The sequence below is a fragment of the Geotrypetes seraphini genome, chromosome 16, assembly GCF_902459505.1.
Source record: "Geotrypetes seraphini chromosome 16, aGeoSer1.1, whole genome shotgun sequence".
Classification (NCBI taxonomy): Eukaryota; Metazoa; Chordata; class Amphibia; order Gymnophiona; family Dermophiidae; genus Geotrypetes; species Geotrypetes seraphini.
The window spans coordinates 24,018,104-24,036,325 of NC_047099.1; positions in this window are offsets into that span (position 1 = coordinate 24,018,104).

The window sequence follows — 18,222 nt, forward strand, 5'->3', positions numbered from 1 at the left end:
TAGGCCACATGTTTTGGACTTGTCCTCAGGTACAGCTTTTTTGGACTGCTATACAGTGGTGCCTCGCATAACGGCCGCCTCGCACAGCGAACGCTGCGCACAATGAACTTTATGTCTTGATTCGTACAACGGACTTCGTTTCACACAACGAAGTCGCCCGAGCTGCATCCTTCCGGGGTTCCTGCGGGGTTGGATCGCAGCGGGGTTGGTCGAGCCGCGAGGGTAGTCTCCTTCTCCTTACCTGCCCTGTCGCAGCACACAGCCGAACGGAAATCTTCCCGATGTCAGCGCTGACGTCGGAGGGAGGGCTTAAGCAAAGCCCTCCCTTCCTCCGACGTCAGCGCTGACATCAGGAAGACTTCCGGTCGGCTGTGTGCGGCTGCGGCAGGGCAGGTAGGAAGAAGGCAATGGCGAACGAAAGAGGGGGGAGGGGGCGGTCCGCCCAGAAGAATGTGCACAGCTGGTCAGGTCCCCCGATCGACCGACAACAGGCCCGGCCGACAAACCTCCCTGCCCTGTAGCCGCGAATCTAAATTACCTCTTACAGCAGCTTCAATAATCCAGCTGCTGTAAGAAGGTAATTTAGATTCGCGGCTACAGGACAGGGAGATTTGTCCGACCGGGCCTGTTCTGTTGTCGGTCGGGTGCAAAAGCGCCACAAAGGTGGAGGCAGGGAGGGAGGAAAGGTGGAGTGGAGAAGAAAAGACGCTTAAGGGGGGAGAAGGCCGCTGAAAGCACATGTTGGAGCAGGGGATGAGAGGGAGGGAGAGAAGGGGAAATATTGGACAAGGGCAGAAGGGATGCTAAATCATAGGGTGACAGGCAGAGAGAACAACAGGAAAAAGAGTGGAAGCAATCTTGAACCCTGAGGGTGAGGGCAGAGAGAGGTGGTGAGATGATTGATCATGGGGAGAGGGACAAAAGGGAATAGAGATGGGATAGGAAGATAGTGGAAGTAAAAGGACAGGGAGATGTATGTTTTTAGATGTATCTAAATAAAAATAATAAAAAAATTTATCTTTTTTTATGTCATCTTAGCATATTTTATGCTACAGAACGAATTATTTTTTTTAACATGTATTGTTATGGGAAAACGCGTTTCACATAACGAACTTTTCGCATAACAAACTTGCTCCTGGAACCAATTAAGTTCGTTGTGTGAGGCACCACTGTACTTACTTTTGTGGAGACTCTTTGGCATGTCACTATTCGTAGTTCCCCCCCTGCTCTTGTTTGGAGCTATTCCTCACTACTTTCCACGTTCCAAAGGAGTTGCAGCTTTTCTCAAGTGGTCTATTTTGATTGCTCTGAAATGCATCCTGCTGAAATGGCTTGACGCTGAGGCTCCGGACTATTCCCTTTGGAGGAGCCGCATGATTGCTCTCTTGATGTGGGAGCGCAGGGATGTGACTGATTTGTCTTCTCGTCAGGGTCGTCTTTTCCAGACCACTTGGGAACCTTTTTGGACTACTTTGACCCCTCTGGCTCGTAGCCGGATACTTAATTGAAGCTTTTGTTTGTACTTATCCTTTTGTGACTTTTCCTGTATAGTTTGCTATTCTGATTCTTTATTCATTTGTGTTTGGAAGGAGGACCCAGGGGTGGGTGTGGGGGGGGGGGGGTTGGTTGGGGTTTGGGGGGAGAGGTTTTTTTCGGGGGATATTTCAAACTTTTGAGCTGGTTTTGTACTTTTGTGTTACCTTGCTGTTTTCTTGATTGCTCAATAAAATATATTTGACCATATATATATGTGCATGTGAACAGCTCAGACCCACAACCAATCTATAGTGATAAACACGGAGCTGGTTGTTAACGAGAGCATCACAGCTGATCACCATCTCATACCACCTTTTGCCTTAGTTGAACTGAAATGGTATAAAAAATGATGTATTTATCTGAACGGTGGAAATGCTACGGCCCGTTATGTAACTGCTCCAGTCATTTTACTGAGTGCAAAAACTTCTAAAACTGCTATCTCAAAATTCCCTTGAGCCACGCCTTGTTTACACGTCGGCAAGTTGCCATTTATAGAGAGGCCGCTTGGCCCCTGAACATCGTTGGCCGCTTGGGCTGTCTGTAGGTTCGAGGGGTGGAGTCCCGCGAACAGGCGAGCTGGCTCGGTCTTACAAATAAAACCCCCTCTGTTATCAAGGTGCGCTAATCGATTAGCTAGTCCTAAATGCTGACGTACTCACGATAGTCTATGGATGCATTATTCTATGGAATCGTAACGCGTGCTAAATCTGTTAGCGCCTTAGTGAAAGGACCCCAAAGTGTAGATAGAGTTAGGCCCTGGTATGTTGAACAAGGGGTCAGTTCATTTAGGCCAATGGTCTCAAATGTGTGGCAAGGAAAGATTTATACATTATAAAGAGTTTAACCTCAGGCAAAATTGTCATTTCTTTAATAAGACATTAACTATTTTTTTTGAGGCCCTTCAAGAACCTACAAATCCCAAATGTGGCCCTGCAAAGGGATGGAGTTGGAGACCACTGGCTTAACTGTAACCATGACATCCTGTTTGCCTTTGGGAAGCAGAGCTGAGACTGTGATGTCATCATGCCTCATTCCACCAATAAGAGCCAGCCTCATCAATGATGTCACAAAGGCTTGATTGTCCTGTTCTCCCCTCTGCTCTCCAACCCAGCCAGCAGATTAACTGTTCCCCTTAACTCAGTGGTCTCAAACTCACGGCCCGCCAGATACTATTTTGAGGCCCTCAGTATATTTCTCATAATCACAAAAGTAAAATAAAACAATTTCTTGACAAATGTCTCTTTAGCTATAAATGACAATATTATTATTAAAACTCAGCCAAAAGGAAAGATTTATAAGCTATAAAGAGTTTTACCTCATGCAAAATTGTCATTTCTTTAATTAACTATTTTTTCTGAGGCTCTTCAAGTACCTACAAATCCAAAATGTGGCCCTGCAAATTGAGTTGGAGACCACTGGCTTAGGCACTGTGGCTTTATTTTGCGTTTAATTCTTTTTATTATTGTGTCCCCTCCTGAAGAAGCTCCAATTCGTGAAACTCGAGTTGGGGGGGGGGGGGGGTCGAGGGAAGTTTGAGACAAAAAAAAATGTTTTTCAATAAAACTTATTGAACTGAAAAAAAAAAAAAAAGGAAAAAAACACCATAATTAAATAGGAAGTAATACGTGCAAAATTCAATCAATCGGTCAAGTTAATAGTTATAAACATGCAGGTTGGTAAATTTTTCCAACGAGGCCTCAGCTACTCCCATCAGATGCCAGAATAAAAAAAAAAAAAAACAACAAGATTGGTGTGAATCTCTTTATTTGTGTGAATGTTGCTTATCGTCTTTTATTGATTTTTTTGGAGCTCCTTTCTATCTTTGGGGTCCTTGTACTATGGCACGCCATAGTAAAAGGGACCCCTTTTTTTGGTATTGCTCCTACTTATTTATTAAATCATTTTGTTCTACCAGCAAAAAGTTCGTCATACGCATGGAACTGCTCTTTTTTTCATTTCCAACGTCGAAGGGATGTCAGTTTAAAAGATTTCTTGATAAAACTTTATCTTTTCAGGCCGGGGTTTGGAACAAAACTTTAAGGGCTAGATTCACTAAGCCTGCCGATCAAGTTCCGGCCACTTAGCGACCCCGTTGCGACCCAATTTCCCTCTGATCCGATTCACTAACCTCTGTCCCGATCATCCTCCAATCCGCGCATGCAAATGAGGGGGAACGCAATTCAAATGTAGGCAGGCAGCGATTCACTAAAAAAATAAAAATAAAAATGAGGGAGACTGACTGGGCTGACCGATCCAAAAATAAGCGACTGCTGAGGACCAATCGCTCAGGTCCTTTCCGACTGCCCTGCCTTCTGCCGCTCTGCTCTCTGCCCTGCTTCTCTGCCCTGATCTCCTGCTCCTCTGTCCCAATCTCCTGCTCTCTGCTCCAATCTGCTCTCTGCCTCCCCGGTTCTCCTGCTCTCTGCCGCGACCTGCTCTCTGCCTCCCTGAACTGGCTTTCTACCTCCCCGACTCTCTCTCTGCCTCCCTGGCTCTCCTGCTCTCTGCCGCAACCTGCTCTCTGCCACCCCGAACTGGCTCTCTGCCTCCTCGACTCTCTCTCTCCCCGGCTCTCCTGCTCTCTGCCGCGACCTGCTCTCTGCCTCCCTGAACTGGCTCTCTACCTCCCCAACTCTCTCTCTGCCTTCCTGGCTCTCCCGCTCTCTGCCGCAACCTGCTCTCTGCCAACCCGAACTGGCTCTCTGCCTCCTCGACTCTCTCTCTGTCTGCCCAGCTCTCCTGCTCTCTGCCGCCCTGAACTGGCTTTCTACCTCCCCGACTCTCTCTCTGCCTCCCTGGCTCTCCTGCTCTCTGCCGCAACCTGCTCTCTGCCAACCCGAACTGGCTCTCTGCCTCCTCGACTCTCTCTCTGTCTGCCCAGCTCTCCTGCTCTCTGCCGCGACCTGCTCTCTGCCTCCCTGAACTGGCTTTCTACCTCCCCGACTCTCTCTCTGCCTCCCTGGCTCTCCTGCTCTCTGCCACCCCAAACTGGCTCTCTGCCTCCTCGACTCTCACTCTCTCTGCCTCCCCGGCTTTGGAATTACGAGTAAATGCCGCACAGCGCTGCCCTGCTTCTGCCCACGGGTTAAAACCACAGCCTCACTATAAAGAGTTTAGAAAGTAGAGTTAAAAAAAAAAAAAGGTCGCTGCGCATGTGTCGGGATCGCTATTCAGCGATCCAAGCAGTCGATTGGGGGCGTGATTCTGATCGCCCTCATTTGCATGAGGGCGATTTGTAAATCAGCTCCCCGGCCATGGATTGGATCCGATCCATGGCGTTAATGAATCTAGCCCTAAGTATGCTGTTTTTGAACTCTTTTTCTTATCAAACATTTAGGAGATCATTGAAGACTTACTTATTTGACAAATTTGTTTGACTATTCTAACTGTGTTCTCAAGCTAATGTTCACTGCATTTTTTTAGCAGTTTCTCTTGGTGTTAAGTTAACCGCTCTGAACTGCAAGGTACTGCGAGATACAAAAATAAAGTTATGATTATTATCTTTTATTTTTGTCTGCCCACTGCCTAGACCAGGGGTAGGCAATTCCGGTCCTCGAGAGCCTGAGCCAGGTCAGGTTTTCAGGATATCCACAATAAATATGCATGAGATAGATTAGCATCTCGAGGAGGCAGTGCATGCAAATCCATCGTGTACATATTTATGGTGGAGATCCTGAAAACCTGACCTAGCTCCGGAGGACCGGAATTGCCTAGACCTAAGGAAAGGTGGTATAGTAAAAGTAAGTCTTTTAAATAAACATAATAATGTACAAAGGCGCGTGTACCCCAAAATTTGTCATAAGAGAATTCAGAAGGAAGTGGAAGATGGTTCCACAGAAATAGACCGAGAAAGAAAGAAAAAACCCCATAATGACGTGGATTCCTAGTGCGCAGTTCACGAATTATGTTAGGAGAAGCCACTGTAGCTGAGAGACATAACAAACCTCCACATACCATCACTTGGGCGTCAGTAGAAGTCCCGCTGCGCCTTTAATATCTACATATCTAATATCTAATATCGTATGTATATTCAGAATCTTTCATGATTTACATTGAAGCTATGATTATTTATCAAAAATTCCAGTTCTTTACTTTTATTATTCTTTATTTTTGTCAACTTTCATTGGGTTTGGGGGGGTTTACTATGATTCTTTCAATACAAAGTTATAAACTAAATTTGGGGGGAGAATAGGGGGGGAGAGGTCAATAGGGAAAAGGGAAGGGGGTAGGAATTAGGGGGAGGGTATTGAGAGATGTAATGGGTATGTTGGAAATATATTTTTGAAGAAATGAAAGATATTTGATGGAAATTAATATGAAAATTTTAATGTAATGACTATTTTATTGTATTATATTATTGTATATTTACTGATTTCTTCAATAAAAATGTTATAGCCCCAAGAGCAGGTGACCAAGTGCACATTGACTCGATGCATTGCACTACAATATTTACATTGTTAACACGCTATGGGGCTATAGCAGGGGTGGGCAACTCCGGTCCTTGAGGGCCGGAATCCAGTTGGGTTTTCAAGATTTCCCCAATAAACATGCATTAGGTTCATAGACATTTGCGCGCGGACAAAATCGCGCAGACAACTGAGCGCAAGACAACTGAGCGGAAGACAATTGAGCGTTAAGACAAGTGAGCGCAAAGACAAGTGAGCGTGAGACATTTGAGCGCAAGACAATTGAGCAGTGTTCCCGCTAAGCTGCGCTGGCGTGCGCTGGCGCACAAAATATTACATCGCAGCGCACAAGTTTCTCGTCACAGCGCACACACGCGTCGCAAAGGTAAGGGGAGGCTGGGGGAGGAATCGGACGTCGGGGTGGGGGTGCGAGGGTTCACGGTCCTCTGTTCTCCCTAGAGTGCGGCTCGTCTAGAGCAGTGATGCCCAACCTGCTTCCCTTCCCTTCTCACTGCTGCCATCGGGGATCAGGCCGACACCGTGTCTTTGATTTCCCTGCTTCTCTTCCCTGCTGGGCTGACCAACTCTCGTGGCGGCCCGACGTCAATTCTGACGTCAAGAGGACGTTCTGGCTAGCCAATCGCTGCCTGGCTGCCCGGAACGTCCTTTCCGACGTTAGAATTGACGTCGGGCGGCGAGAGTTGATAGGCCCTGTGCATAAGAGAAGCAGGGAGATTTCGGCCTGTTCCCGATTGCGGCAGCAGCAGCCTATTCCGCGGCGGTGGTGGCATGGGGGAGGTAGGAAGGAAGAAAGAAAGAAAGAAGGTGGGGTGGGGGGGACAGGGAGCCAGAAAAAAAAGCAAAAAATGGGGCACGGAGGAAGGAAGGAAGAAAGAAAGAAGGGGGGGGGACAGGGAACCAGAAACAAAGCAAAAAAATGGGGCATAGAATCAGAGAAAGACAGACAGAGAAAGAAAGAAAAAGTTGGGGGAGGGAATGAGGTCTGGAGGAGAGGAAGCATACAGGAGGCTGAAAGAAGGGAAGAAATATTGGATGCACAGTCAGAAGAATAAAGTGCAACCAGATGAAATTACCAAACAAAGGTAGGAAAATGATTTTATTTTTAATTTAGTGATCAAAATGTGTCTGAATTTATATATGCTGTCTATATTTTGCACTATGGCCCCCTTTTACTAAATTGCAATAGTGTTTTTTAGCGCAGGGAGCCTATGAGCGTCGAGAGCAGCGCTGGGCATTTAGCACAGTTCCCTGCGCTAAAAACTGCTATTGTGGTTTAATAAAAAGGATGGGGGGTATATTTGTCTATTTTTGTATGGTTGTTACTGAGGTGACAATGCATAGAGTCATCTGCCTTGACTTCTTTGAAAAAAACCCAGAATAGGAATGATAATTAACATTTTCTCAGCATATAGTGTGCTTTGTGTTTTTTAATTTTATTTTTGGTAGATCATTTTGACTTGGTCATTTTAAAGTAGCTCGCAAGCCCAAAAAGTTTGGGCATCTCTGAGCTAGAGCGTTGAAACTGTGTATTTCTATTTTATCCCCCCTTTTACAAAACTGTGGAGCGTTTTTTAGCGCCAGCCGTGGTGGTAGCAGCTCTGATGCTCAGAATTCTATGAGCGTCAGGGCTGTTACCACCGTGGCTAAAATCCACAGTACAGTTTTGTAAAAGGGGGAGGGGTTAGTTTGTGATGACATATTCCATACTAGGCGAAGGTGTTTTCTGTGTTCTGTGTGTTTGAAAGACATGGTTTTCATTAGCAGTTCCAATACTCTGGATCCTTTCACTATTTTGGTTGTATACAAATGATTGTAGATATGGATTTTTTCTACACCAAATGTTTTTACTCTGATTCTATGTGTTTGAACTGCTTTCTGTATATTTCTCATAATATTCAATAAAATTATTGAACTAAAAAAAAAAAAGACATGGTTTTCTGTTAGGATTGACAATGTAGGATTGATCTGTGCTGGTCTGGCTTGTTTAGTTTTACAATGGGTGTATTGATGTACTGCTCACTGCAATATGTAAGATGCTGCCTTTTCCTAGGTACTCATGTGTGACGTGTGGTTTGTTACTAAAAATCATGTTTTTCTTACAGATGGGGGGGGGTGCCAAAAAATGATGGGCCCCGGATGTTACATATGCTAGGTACGCCACTGTATGTAAAGATACCAGAAAGCTGGCGTAGCAAAAACTTCTAAGTTTTGAGTATTTAACCCTCCCACAATCTCACGGGCACTCGTTTCAAGTTTATTGAGATTTTGATTTAAACGCAATATCAAATATTTTCAATGCGTATAACAAAAATAAATTTTGGGAAATAAATAAAACCATTTGAACCAGTGTTCCCGCTAAGCTGCGCTGGCGTGCGCTGGCGCACAAAATATTAAATCGCAGCGCACACGTTTCTCGTCACAGCGCACGATCGGAAGAGGCGTACGGCAGATGGCAGGGCGGCGAGAGGAGGATCGGGCGAGTTGGCTCATAACTTGCTGGCGCCCGATATTTTTGGCTCACGGTGAAAAAAGTTTGCTCACAACACCCGCCCGCTTAGAGGGAGCACTGCAATTGAGCACAAATTATTTTCCGAAATGTGCACGAGCGGGACAACTGAGCGCAAGACAACTCAGCGCAAGACAACTCAGCGCCAGCAACTGAGCGCAAGACAACTCAGCGCAAGACAACTCAGCACCAGCAACTGAGCGCAAGACAACTCAGCGCAAGAAAACTCAGCGCCAGCAACTGAGCGCAAGACAACTCGGCGCAAGCAACTCAGCGCAAGACAACTCAGCGCCAGCAACTGAGCGCAAGACAACTCAGCGCCAGCAACTGAGCGCAAGACAACTCAGCGCCAGCAACTGAGCGCAAGACAACTGAGTGCAAGACAACTCGGCGCAAGCAACTGAGCGCAAGACAACTCAGCGCAAGACAACTCGGCGCAAGACAACTCAGTCTTTGCGCTGAGTTGTCTGCGCAATTTTGTCGGCGCGCGATTGTCTTGCGCGCTTTTGACCTGTCACCATATGCATTAAATACACAAAAAAGAAGCTATACTACTTCATATATAAATAATTATCCTTTTATTAACTTCCTCATAACTATATTGCACCATTAATATTAAAACATTTTTTCACCACATTCATTCATTCATATATTTGTACTTCTGAAGCCCTCCCAATCTACCCAAATAAATCAAACAAAAAAGTCCATTCACTATAGAAAACATAGAAACATAGAAAAATGACGGCAGAAAAGGGCCACAGCCCATCAAGTCTGCCCACTCCAGTGACCCTTCGCCCTGATTTTGCCGACCCACCCCCTCCTTTACATCACTAGAGATCCCACGTGAATATCCCATTTATTTTTAAAATCTGCCACGCTGTTTGCCTCAATCACCCGCAGTGGGAGTTCGTTCCAATGATCGACCACCCTTTCGGTGAAGAAATACTTTCTGGAGTCACCATGAAATTTCCCTCCCTTGATTTTCAGCGGATGTCCTCTGGTGGATGAGGGTCCTATAAGACGGAAGATATCCTCTTCCACCTCGATACGGCCCGTGATATATTGAAATGTCTCAATCATGTCCCCTCTCTCTCTTCGTTCCTCAAGCGAGTACAGCTGTAATTTATTCAGCCTTACTTCATACGGGAGATCCTTGAGCCCCGAGACCATCCTGGTGGCCATCCGCTGTACCGATTCAATTCTCAGCACATCTTTCCGGTAATGTGGTCTCCAGAATTGAACACAATACTCCAAATGAGGTCTCACTATGGATTTGTACAGTGGCATTATGACTTCTGACTTCCTACTGCAAAACCTCTACAGATACGACACATCATTTGCCTTGCCTTGGAGGAAGCCTTTTCCACTTGATTGGCAGTTTTCATGTCATCACTAATGATTACTCCTAAATCCCGTTCTGCCGTGGTCCTAGCTAAGGTCTCACCATTTAGCGTGTAAGTTCTACACAGATTTCTTTTACCCAAGTGCATCACTTTACATTTTTTAGCATTGAAGTTGAGCTGCCAAGTCGATGACCATTGTTCCAATAGTAGTAGGTCCTGCGTCATACTGTCAGGCAAAGTGCTTTTACCTACTATGCGGCGTTGGCGAACAATGATACTTTTCCTCTAAGCCCTTGGGTCATATCACTTATGAATATGTTGAATAGGATTGGGCCCAAGACCGAGCCTTGTGGCACTCCGCTGGTCGCATCCGATGTTTTGGATGGGGTACCATTTACTATCACCCTCTGAAGTCTACCGCTCAGCCAATCTTTAACCCATGCAGTTAGTGTTTCCCCTAGTCCCAGCGATTTCAACTTGTTCAATAACCTGCGGTGTGGGACGCTATCAAAAGCTTTGCTGAAGTCCAAATACACTACGTCCAGGGACTCCCCGGCATCTAGTTGCCTTGTTACCCAGTCGAAGAAGCTAATCGGATTTGATTGGCAGGACCTGCCCTTGGTAAATTCGTGTTGATGTGGATCACGTAGATCTTCCTCATCCAGGATTGTATCAAGTTTCTGTTTGATCAGTGTTTCCATGGGTTTGCTCACTATGGATGTGAGACTCACCGGTCTGTAATTCGCCGTCTCTGTCCTGCAGCCCTTTTTGTTGAGTGGAATAACGTTAGCTGTTTTCCATTCCAAGGGGACTCTTCCCATGCTTAGGGAAAGATTGAAGAGCACTGATAATGGTTCCGCCAAGACTTCACTCAACTCTCTGAGGACCCTGGGGTGTAGGCTGTCTGGTCCCATGGCTTTGTTCACTTTGAGTCTTGAAAGTTCGCAGTAGACGCTACTATGCGATGAATGAATGTGGTGAAAATTTATTTTAATATTAATGGTGCAATATAATTATGAGTAAGTTAATAAAAGGATAATTATTTATATGTGAAGAAGTAGTATAGCTTCTTTTTTGTGTATTTAATGTTTAATTCATCGGAGCTATTGATAGCACATTATAAATCCCGATTGTATTTGTGTATTGTTAATCCAGTGAATCTGCCTGAGATCTATTTGTATGCACTGCTTTCAATGCATATTCATTGGGGAAATCCTGAAAACCCGACTGGATTCCGGCCCTTGAGGACCGGAGTTAACCACCCCTGGGCTATAGTAAACTATGGTCTTAAGCCGTTTTAACACAGGACTTTCCCACTTGTTAAGCCCAGATTAAATGCAGAATTCTTGTAGGATGCTATTATTTGATTTGCAGGCGGTTGCGCTAATATTCCTGTTAGCATAAAATTAGCGTGGGAGACAATGACCATAATGCAGTGGTTCCCAACCCTGTCCTGGAGGAACACCAGGCCAATTGGGTTTTCAGGCTAGCCCTAATGAATATGCATGAAGCAAATTTGCATGCCTATCACTTCCATCATATGCAAATCTCTCTCATGCATATTCATTAGGGCTAGCCTGAAAACCCGATTGGCCTGGTGTTCCTCCAGGACAGGGTTGGGAATCACTGCCATAATGCATTAGCTGGATAAAGTAAAGTGGCTGTTTACACCATCAAAGAGGGTTTACATATTTTAGAGAGGTACTTATTTTGTAACTGGGGCAATGAAGTACAGTGGTGCCTCACACAACGAACTTAATTGGTTCCAGGAGCAAGTTTGTTATGCGAAAAGTTCGTTATGTGAAACGCGTTTTCCCATAACAATACATGTTAAAAAAAAATAATTCGTTCTGTAGCATAAAATATGCTAAGATGACATTAAAAAAGATAAATTTAAAAAGTTCCCCCTAGAGCCAAAACACCAGGTTTTAATATTAGAAACTCCTTTCTACGTCTTTGTGTATCTCTTGCCAAATCTGGGAACATCTGTATTTTTAGATCAAGAAACTTTTTCTCTTTATTTTTAAAGAATAATCTCAGAAGCCAATTCTTATCCATCGTAATAGCCAAGGTCACAATCAATGTAGCAGGTGTAGCAACTTCTTTATCAGATAATTCAAGCAAAGCTGATACATCAATTGGTCCCTGAATTTTTTCTTCTTGAAGATCTTGAGTTTTATTAGGTAGATAATAGACCTGGGTGAAAGGAGGCATTAAATCTTCCGATACTTCCAGTATCTCCAGCATATACCTTTTTAACATTTCTCTTGGAGTCACTGTCGAGATCCGTGGAAAATTAATCAATCTTAAGTTATTATTCCTGGAGAAATTTTCAAATGTCTCTATCTTTCTTCTTAAATTTATATTATCCTTAATTAGAGTGTCCTGAAGCAATTTGGAAGATTTAAGTTGATCTTTAATACTTTGAATATCTAATTTGGGTTTTCAAGATTTCCCCAATAAACATGCATTAGGTTCATAGACATTTGCGCGCGGACAAAATCGCGCAGACAACTGAGCGCAAGACAACTGAGCGGAAGACAATTGAGCGTTAAGACAAGTGAGCGCAAAGACAAGTGAGCGTGAGACATTTGAGCGCAAGACAATTGAGCAGTGTTCCCGCTAAGCTGCGCTGGCGTGCGCTGGCGCACAAAATATTACATCGCAGCGCACAAGTTTCTCGTCACAGCGCACACACGCGTCGCAAAGGTAAGGGGAGGCTGGGGGAGGAATCGGACGTCGGGGTGGGGGTGCGAGGGTTCACGGTCCTCTGTTCTCCCTAGAGTGCGGCTCGTCTAGAGCAGTGATGCCCAACCTGCTTCCCTTCCCTTCTCACTGCTGCCATCGGGGATCAGGCCGACACCGTGTCTTTGATTTCCCTGCTTCTCTTCCCTGCTGGGCTGACCAACTCTCGTGGCGGCCCGACGTCAATTCTGACGTCAAGAGGACGTTCTGGCTAGCCAATCGCTGCCTGGCTGCCCGGAACGTCCTTTCCGACGTTAGAATTGACGTCGGGCGGCGAGAGTTGATAGGCCCTGTGCATAAGAGAAGCAGGGAGATTTCGGCCTGTTCCCGATTGCGGCAGCAGCAGCCTATTCCGCGGCGGTGGTGGCATGGGGGAGGTAGGAAGGAAGAAAGAAAGAAAGAAGGTGGGGTGGGGGGGACAGGGAGCCAGAAAAAAAAGCAAAAAATGGGGCACGGAGGAAGGAAGGAAGAAAGAAAGAAGGGGGGGGGACAGGGAACCAGAAACAAAGCAAAAAAATGGGGCATAGAATCAGAGAAAGACAGACAGAGAAAGAAAGAAAAAGTTGGGGGAGGGAATGAGGTCTGGAGGAGAGGAAGCATACAGGAGGCTGAAAGAAGGGAAGAAATATTGGATGCACAGTCAGAAGAATAAAGTGCAACCAGATGAAATTACCAAACAAAGGTAGGAAAATGATTTTATTTTTAATTTAGTGATCAAAATGTGTCTGAATTTATATATGCTGTCTATATTTTGCACTATGGCCCCCTTTTACTAAATTGCAATAGTGTTTTTTAGCGCAGGGAGCCTATGAGCGTCGAGAGCAGCGCTGGGCATTTAGCACAGTTCCCTGCGCTAAAAACTGCTATTGTGGTTTAATAAAAAGGATGGGGGGTATATTTGTCTATTTTTGTATGGTTGTTACTGAGGTGACAATGCATAGAGTCATCTGCCTTGACTTCTTTGAAAAAAAACCCAGAATAGGAATGATAATTAACATTTTCTCAGCATATAGTGTGCTTTGTGTTTTTTAATTTTATTTTTGGTAGATCATTTTGACTTGGTCATTTTAAAGTAGCTCGCAAGCCCAAAAAGTTTGGGCATCTCTGAGCTAGAGCGTTGAAACTGTGTATTTCTATTTTATCCCCCCTTTTACAAAACTGTGGAGCGTTTTTTAGCGCCAGCCGTGGTGGTAGCAGCTCTGATGCTCAGAATTCTATGAGCGTCAGGGCTGTTACCACCGTGGCTAAAATCCACAGTACAGTTTTGTAAAAGGGGGAGGGGTTAGTTTGTGATGACATATTCCATACTAGGCGAAGGTGTTTTCTGTGTTCTGTGTGTTTGAAAGACATGGTTTTCATTAGCAGTTCCAATACTCTGGATCCTTTCACTATTTTGGTTGTATACAAATGATTGTAGATATGGATTTTTTCTACACCAAATGTTTTTACTCTGATTCTATGTGTTTGAACTGCTTTCTGTATATTTCTCATAATATTCAATAAAATTATTGAACTAAAAAAAAAAAAGACATGGTTTTCTGTTAGGATTGACAATGTAGGATTGATCTGTGCTGGTCTGGCTTGTTTAGTTTTACAATGGGTGTATTGATGTACTGCTCACTGCAATATGTAAGATGCTGCCTTTTCCTAGGTACTCATGTGTGACGTGTGGTTTGTTACTAAAAATCATGTTTTTCTTACAGATGGGGGGGGGTGCCAAAAAATGATGGGCCCCGGATGTTACATATGCTAGGTACGCCACTGTATGTAAAGATACCAGAAAGCTGGCGTAGCAAAAACTTCTAAGTTTTGAGTATTTAACCCTCCCACAATCTCACGGGCACTCGTTTCAAGTTTATTGAGATTTTGATTTAAACGCAATATCAAATATTTTCAATGCGTATAACAAAAATAAATTTTGGGAAATAAATAAAACCATTTGAACCAGTGTTCCCGCTAAGCTGCGCTGGCGTGCGCTGGCGCACAAAATATTAAATCGCAGCGCACACGTTTCTCGTCACAGCGCACGATCGGAAGAGGCGTACGGCAGATGGCAGGGCGGCGAGAGGAGAATCGGGCGAGTTGGCTCATAACTTGCTGGCGCCCGATATTTTTGGCTCACGGTGAAAAAAGTTTGCTCACAACACCCGCCCGCTTAGAGGGAGCACTGCAATTGAGCACAAATTATTTTCCGAAATGTGCACGAGCGGGACAACTGAGCGCAAGACAACTCAGCGCAAGACAACTCAGCGCCAGCAACTGAGCGCAAGACAACTCAGCGCAAGACAACTCAGCACCAGCAACTGAGCGCAAGACAACTCAGCGCAAGAAAACTCAGCGCCAGCAACTGAGCGCAAGACAACTCGGCGCAAGCAACTCAGCGCAAGACAACTCAGCGCCAGCAACTGAGCGCAAGACAACTCAGCGCCAGCAACTGAGCGCAAGACAACTCAGCGCCAGCAACTGAGCGCAAGACAACTGAGTGCAAGACAACTCGGCGCAAGCAACTGAGCGCAAGACAACTCAGCGCAAGACAACTCGGCGCAAGACAACTCAGTCTTTGCGCTGAGTTGTCTGCGCAATTTTGTCGGCGCGCGATTGTCTTGCGCGCTTTTGACCTGTCACCATATGCATTAAATACACAAAAAAGAAGCTATACTACTTCATATATAAATAATTATCCTTTTATTAACTTCCTCATAACTATATTGCACCATTAATATTAAAACATTTTTTCACCACATTCATTCATTCATATATTTGTACTTCTGAAGCCCTCCCAATCTACCCAAATAAATCAAACAAAAAAGTCCATTCACTATAGAAAACATAGAAACATAGAAAAATGACGGCAGAAAAGGGCCACAGCCCATCAAGTCTGCCCACTCCAGTGACCCTTCGCCCTGATTTTGCCGACCCACCCCCTCCTTTACATCACTAGAGATCCCACGTGAATATCCCATTTATTTTTAAAATCTGCCACGCTGTTTGCCTCAATCACCCGCAGTGGGAGTTCGTTCCAATGATCGACCACCCTTTCGGTGAAGAAATACTTTCTGGAGTCACCATGAAATTTCCCTCCCTTGATTTTCAGCGGATGTCCTCTGGTGGATGAGGGTCCTATAAGACGGAAGATATCCTCTTCCACCTCGATACGGCCCGTGATATATTGAAATGTCTCAATCATGTCCCCTCTCTCTCTTCGTTCCTCAAGCGAGTACAGCTGTAATTTATTCAGCCTTACTTCATACGGGAGATCCTTGAGCCCCGAGACCATCCTGGTGGCCATCCGCTGTACCGATTCAATTCTCAGCACATCTTTCCGGTAATGTGGTCTCCAGAATTGAACACAATACTCCAAATGAGGTCTCACTATGGATTTGTACAGTGGCATTATGACTTCTGACTTCCTACTGCAAAACCTCTACAGATACGACACATCATTTGCCTTGCCTTGGAGGAAGCCTTTTCCACTTGATTGGCAGTTTTCATGTCATCACTAATGATTACTCCTAAATCCCGTTCTGCCGTGGTCCTAGCTAAGGTCTCACCATTTAGCGTGTAAGTTCTACACAGATTTCTTTTACCCAAGTGCATCACTTTACATTTTTTAGCATTGAAGTTGAGCTGCCAAGTCGATGACCATTGTTCCAATAGTAGTAGGTCCTGCGTCATACTGTCAGGCAAAGTGCTTTTACCTACTATGCGGCGTTGGCGAACAATGATACTTTTCCTCTAAGCCCTTGGGTCATATCACTTATGAATATGTTGAATAGGATTGGGCCCAAGACCGAGCCTTGTGGCACTCCGCTGGTCGCATCCGATGTTTTGGATGGGGTACCATTTACTATCACCCTCTGAAGTCTACCGCTCAGCCAATCTTTAACCCATGCAGTTAGTGTTTCCCCTAGTCCCAGCGATTTCAACTTGTTCAATAACCTGCGGTGTGGGACGCTATCAAAAGCTTTGCTGAAGTCCAAATACACTACGTCCAGGGACTCCCCGGCATCTAGTTGCCTTGTTACCCAGTCGAAGAAGCTAATCGGATTTGATTGGCAGGACCTGCCCTTGGTAAATTCGTGTTGATGTGGATCACGTAGATCTTCCTCATCCAGGATTGTATCAAGTTTCTGTTTGATCAGTGTTTCCATGGGTTTGCTCACTATGGATGTGAGACTCACCGGTCTGTAATTCGCCGTCTCTGTCCTGCAGCCCTTTTTGTTGAGTGGAATAACGTTAGCTGTTTTCCATTCCAAGGGGACTCTTCCCATGCTTAGGGAAAGATTGAAGAGCACTGATAATGGTTCCGCCAAGACTTCACTCAACTCTCTGAGGACCCTGGGGTGTAGGCTGTCTGGTCCCATGGCTTTGTTCACTTTGAGTCTTGAAAGTTCGCAGTAGACGCTACTATGCGATGAATGAATGTGGTGAAAATTTATTTTAATATTAATGGTGCAATATAATTATGAGTAAGTTAATAAAAGGATAATTATTTATATGTGAAGAAGTAGTATAGCTTCTTTTTTGTGTATTTAATGTTTAATTCATCGGAGCTATTGATAGCACATTATAAATCCCGATTGTATTTGTGTATTGTTAATCCAGTGAATCTGCCTGAGATCTATTTGTATGCACTGCTTTCAATGCATATTCATTGGGGAAATCCTGAAAACCCGACTGGATTCCGGCCCTTGAGGACCGGAGTTAACCACCCCTGGGCTATAGTAAACTATGGTCTTAAGCCGTTTTAACACAGGACTTTCCCACTTGTTAAGCCCAGATTAAATGCAGAATTCTTGTAGGATGCTATTATTTGATTTGCAGGCGGTTGCGCTAATATTCCTGTTAGCATAAAATTAGCGTGGGAGACAATGACCATAATGCAGTGGTTCCCAACCCTGTCCTGGAGGAACACCAGGCCAATTGGGTTTTCAGGCTAGCCCTAATGAATATGCATGAAGCAAATTTGCATGCCTATCACTTCCATCATATGCAAATCTCTCTCATGCATATTCATTAGGGCTAGCCTGAAAACCCGATTGGCCTGGTGTTCCTCCAGGACAGGGTTGGGAATCACTGCCATAATGCATTAGCTGGATAAAGTAAAGTGGCTGTTTACACCATCAAAGAGGGTTTACATATTTTAGAGAGGTACTTATTTTGTAACTGGGGCAATGAAGTACAGTGGTGCCTCACACAACGAACTTAATTGGTTCCAGGAGCAAGTTTGTTATGCGAAAAGTTCGTTATGTGAAACGCGTTTTCCCATAACAATACATGTTAAAAAAAATAATTCGTTCTGTAGCATAAAATATGCTAAGATGACATTAAAAAAGATAAATTTGTTATTATTTTTATTTAGATACATCTAAAAACATAATTGTTTTTTAAAACAACACACATTTTTTAAATTTAAAGACAGACTAAGTAGAGTCTAATTTTACAGTGAGAGGGCAGAGTCTCAGCGGCAAAAACTGGGACTTGACTGTTCATTTTTTTTTTTTTTCTAGCATCGGGGAAGCGGCGAGAGTAGCTCCGCCCCCCCCCAACGCATCAGCAGTAGGCGCCGGGCCCCTGTGAGCCGACGGTCCGCCACTGCACAGGGAGCCAGGCGGAGAGAGGGCAGTTAAGCGCAGTGCCTGCACGGAAGGATGCAGCTCGGGCG